This window comes from Ornithorhynchus anatinus, chromosome 8 (assembly GCF_004115215.2).
Source record: "Ornithorhynchus anatinus isolate Pmale09 chromosome 8, mOrnAna1.pri.v4, whole genome shotgun sequence".
NCBI classification, from domain to species: domain Eukaryota; kingdom Metazoa; phylum Chordata; class Mammalia; order Monotremata; family Ornithorhynchidae; genus Ornithorhynchus; species Ornithorhynchus anatinus.
Window position 1 is genome coordinate 7,660,237 of NC_041735.1, and position 5,060 is coordinate 7,665,296.

Below are 5,060 nucleotides of genomic sequence, written 5' to 3' on the forward strand. Positions count from 1 at the left end.
GTTTCTTGGTCTGAAGTTTTGTTGTTTCTCCAACTTTCTGCTTCGGACTGGGCCACAGTTCCCTAGCCGTGTTTCTGGCCGGCTCAATCGGTCTCTCCCTTCAGGGAAGTTTTGAACCGATATCGGGCCGTAATTTCTAGGATCAGAACTTCTTCATTTACCCACATTTCTGCTCCTCTCTGAGATGAGCTGGGTGTCCTCCCTAGGCTTGATATGTGAGGTAGAGAAGTATGAGATAGTGAAGCTACGTGCGGTCTAGTGGATAGAGTACTGGCCTGAGAGTCAGAAGGACCTTGGAAAAGCCTTACAACTTCTCTGTGATTCAGTTATCTCATCTGTAAAATGGGGTTGAAAACCATGAGCCCCATCTGGGACATGGACTGTATCCAACCTGATTGTCTTGTATCTACCTCAGCATCTAGCACAGTGCCTGGCACATAGTAAGAGCTTAACAAATGCCATAAAAAAAAAAAGGTTGGAACTTGGGGATTTGTTGAACATTCCCCATGATCACAGTTTATCATTGTTCCAGATGACATGGTCTCAACTCCGCCTGCCCAGGGTAGGGGAAGAAATCGCTTACTTTGCTCTATACCTGATATAATTCGTGATAAACTTATCTCTGTGGCTTACGTGAAGTAGAAAGAACGACTGACTGCTCGGTGAAAGATGGTTCGAAAGTCTGAGGAATGGTCCGTGAATAAATAACGAGGCTACGTCCGGTGGGATTCTTGTAACAAGGGACTTTGGCAAAGTCCAAGCCGTGGTTCTCAGGGCGTCGGAAGCACAGAGCAGGGCTATCGCTTCTGGAAAATTACAACACTCACCCCAAACTATTAATTCTCCTCAAACCCTGAAGAAAAAAGAGAAAGTTAAGTGCTAGGCTAATACTTCATTGGGCTGGCTATTTATGGATTTTTTATCAAGTTATGTGGTCCTTTATTGCCTTGCCCAAAGACAGCTGAACTTCGTTAAATGCACATACATTAATTTTGTAATATATCTCCTAATCGACTTTAAAAAGCTTGTCATGGCCCCATCTGTTCCACATTTATCACTGTTACACGATCTAAGAGAGTGATATTTCTTAGAGAATGCAGCTCCATTTAATAACTGGGTCATTGAAGAGATTCAAGCACCAGGAAGTGGCAACGTCACTTAAGTGGGGTGAAGTGGTCTTTTCGTCTGCTCCTTCTTAGTCTCTCCCCATCTTCTCGTCTCCTCTTTCCTCCCACTCCCCTCCACCACTCTCTCTCCTCCTCGAATATTTCCATAGGAAACTCTATCACCAACGATCCAACCGGTATTCCGTCTTTGATAACGGTTACTCGGACAGGAGCAGTTTTTTGCATCTGTAAAATGGGATTTCAATGCCTGTTCTCTCTCCCCTTTAGATTGGGAGCCCGATATGGGGTGGGGAATGTGCTCAACTGGATTACCCCGGGGCTTAGCACAATGCTTGGCACATAGTAAGCGCTTTACGCACACTGCAATAATAATAATCATGATTTGCCTCTGTTTATAGGAAAGCTCCTCCATTCCCTTGATCATCTTGGTTTCCCTTCTCCGTATTTTCTCCAGCTCCTTTCTAAAATGTGGGGACAGTAGATTGGGTAGAGTGTGCCCGAGGCAACGGTGTTCGGTTGGTAGAGTGGCAAGAGACCCGTTGTGTTGTACTCTCCCAAGCGCTTAGAACAGTGTTCTGCACCCATTAAGCTCTCAACAAATACGACTGATTGATTGAAAAGATAATAATAATAATGATGGTATTTGTTAAGTGTTCACTATGGGCCAAGCACCGTTCTAAGCACTGGGATAGATACAAGGTAGTCAGGTTGTGCCACGTGGGGCTCACACTCTTCATCCCCATTTTCCTGATGAGGTAACTGGGTCCAGAGAAGTGAAGTGACTTGCCCCAAGTCACACAGCTGATCAGTGGAGGAGCGGGGATTAGAACCCATGACCTCTGACTCCCAAGCCCGGGCTTCTTCCACTAAGCCACGCTGCTTGGTGTCTCCCAAAAGGATGAGCCCGGCTCCTGTCTTGCCACTTTCCTGGGGACGGCCAGGGTTTCGTTGGCCTTGTCGACCTCTGCTTCCCATTGATCAAGATGATCCTCACCCAAGGAAGAACCTCTACGGCTGAGGGCTGGGACAAGATCTCTGCCCATCCTCAGCAATTAAACTATTTATATTAATGCCGTCTCCCCCTCTAGACTGTAAGCTTGTTGCGGGCAGGGACTGTGTCTGTTTACTGTTATCACGTACTCCCCCAAGCGCTTACCACACAGTAAGCGCTCAATAAATACGATCGCCTGGCTGACTTACTAAGCCACGACTTCTTGTTGGTCCTTGGGCTATGGCTCCAGCTAGTTTGACACAAGCTTGATCCTCCAGGTTTTGTTGGGTTTTTTTTCAGTGAAATTTGCTGTTTGGATGCCTCCTCTCCACTTCGTCCGGCAGCACAGCCTGTCTCCGGGGCAGAAACTCCCACCGATCTGAATGGTACAAGACCAAGGGGCAAGAGGTTTCACACACAGCTTGGCTGGCCAAATTCTCTGCGGAACGTGCCGCTCATTCTATTCGCCGCGGCCTAATGGAAGGTGCATGGGCCTGGGAGCCAGAGGACTTGGGTTCTAGTCCCGGCTCCACCACGTGTCCGCTGTGTGATCTTGGGCAAGTCACTTCACTTCTATGCCTCAGTTACCTCATTTGTAAAATGGGGATTAAGACCGTGAGTCCCATGTGGGGCAGCGACTGTGTCCAACCTGAGCTCGTACCTACCCCGGGGCTTAGTACAGTGCCCGGCACAGAGTAAGCGCTTAAGAAGGAACATTAAAAATACCCAAACACCCCCACAAGAAAACAGGAGCATATCCTCAAGCCCTGGGCAGAAAAAGGTAGCATCTTCACCCCACTGCCAACAGCATGGTCTAGTGGATAGAGCATGGGCTCGGGAGTCAGAAGGACTTGGGTTCTAATCCTGACTCCAACACCTGTCTGCTGTGTGATCTTGGGCAAGTCACGTCACTTCTGTCACTTCTCTGCACCTCAGTTACCTCATCCGCAAAAAGGGAATTAAGACTGTGAATCCCAAGTGATACGTGGACTGCGTCCAACCTTTTTGGCTTGTATCTACCCTAGTGCTTAATACAGTGCCTGACACATAGTAAGCACTTAACAGATAATATTTTAAAAGAGCAACAGAAACAAACTTGTTTCCTAACTTGACCTTCTCATGCGGCGATGAACCGCTCAGGCAGAGAAGAAGCCGGAGGAATGGGAGAATTCAGTCTGCCGAACATTCTCTCATTCATTCATTCAATCGTATTTATTGAGCGCTTACTGTGTGCAGGGCACTTTACTAAGCACTTGGAACGTACAATTCGGCAACGGATAGAGACGATCCCTGCCCAACAACGGGCTCACAGTCTAAACGGGGGAGTCAGGCAGCAGAGCAAGACGGAACAAAACAAAGCAAGTAGTCTGGTGTAGATATCATCAAGATAAACAGAATCATAGATATATACACATCATTCACAAAATAAATAGGGTAATCAATAATATATACAAATATGCCCAGTGCTGTGGGGAGGGGAAGGGGGAAGGGCAGAAGGAGGGAGTAGGGGGAATGGGGAGGGGAGGAGGAGCAGAGGGAAAGGGGGGCTCAGTCTGGGAAGGCCTCCTGGAGGAGCCTCTTATGCTTATTCGAGGTTCCTTTCCCTAGCAATTTACAGCCTTGCACCCAGCGCTCAGAACAGTGCTTGGCACATAGTAAGTGCTTAACAAATACCATCATCATCCATACCCACACCAGTTGGCGCTGGTGTGGGAGTGCAGGAATTTGGGAGGCACTGAGAAGTTAAGTGACTTTCCCAAGGACACAGAGAAAGGAGCAGATCAACCAGTGATATTAACTGAGCGCTTACTGTTCCCAGAGTTCTGTACCCCACCTGGGACAGGGACCGTGTTCAACCTGATTAACTTGTATCTACCCCAGCACTTAGTACAGCGCCTGGCACGTAGTAAGCGCTTAACGCATACCATAAAAAACAAAAAAAACCCCCCTCATTTTCCAGCTTCCCCTGGTGGTTTTAGATTTACACAAGTACCAGGCTCCAAGGCTCTCTGCTCAGGGCTGTGGGGAAGGGCTGACGGGAAAGGAGGCTTAAATCAACCACCTTGCCTCCACCCCCTCTCCATTTGGGGCCCATCAGAGCTCCTGTGAGCTCAGGATAAACAGCGCCGTGAAAGACGGTCTCTCACCGTAAACCTGACAACCAGCCCGGGGGATGCGGCGGAGAGCAAGAGGCTGTTTATGAGGGCTGACGGCCGTTCTCATGGCAACCTCCTGGCCTTCCACCGGTCAGTGTCAACACCAGCCCGGCCGCCTCCTTGAACCGCCGTGGCCTGGACCTTCGCCAGAGCTACGATCTGTCTTCTCATTAGCTTGGCTCCCCGGCTTGCCCCTCGAGGGGGCTGTTGATGGTGTGTTATCTAGGTAAGATGGTGTCCGGCCGTTCAGACCTCCAGAGTTCCAGAGGCCAGGTCCCGACTAAAGTAGACCGGTAGGCAGGGACTGTTCATTCATTCATTCATTCGATAGTATTTATTGAGCGCTTACTATGTGCAGAGCACTGTACTAAGCGCTTGGAATGGACAAATCGGTAACACAGAGAGACAGTCCCTGCCCTTTGACGGGCTCACGGTCTAATCGGGGGAGACGGACAGACGAGAACAATAGCAATAAATAGAATCGAGGGGATGAACGTCTCATTAAAACAATAGCAAATAAATAGAATCAAGGCGATGTACATTTCATTAACAAAGTAAATAGGGTAATGACAAAATAAATAGGGTAATGACAAAATAAACGTCTATTGTTATGTTGTACTATCCCAAGCGCTTAGGACAGTGTTCTGCTCACAATAAGCGCTCGATAAATACGATCGACTGAATGACACCCTGCCCCCCTTGTCCTCCCCTTCCCCCTCACCGTCATAGGTGACCACCTTTTTTCTTTTAATTGTACTTATTAAGCGCTTACTATGAGCCAGGCAC

At 48.3% G+C, this 5,060-nt stretch overlaps 1 long non-coding RNA gene across 1 annotated transcript; it reads right to left on the reverse strand.

Moving 5' to 3' along the window:
• Window positions 1–515: 515 nt before the first annotated feature.
• On the reverse strand, window positions 516–4,459 carry LOC103167136. The gene is made up of 3 exons (XR_485064.3): window positions 4,266–4,459; window positions 2,328–2,497; window positions 516–853 (listed from the first exon to the last, which is right to left on the reverse strand). It is a non-coding gene; the product is annotated as an uncharacterized LOC103167136 (long non-coding RNA).
• Between the last annotated feature and the right edge of the window lie 601 nt (window positions 4,460–5,060).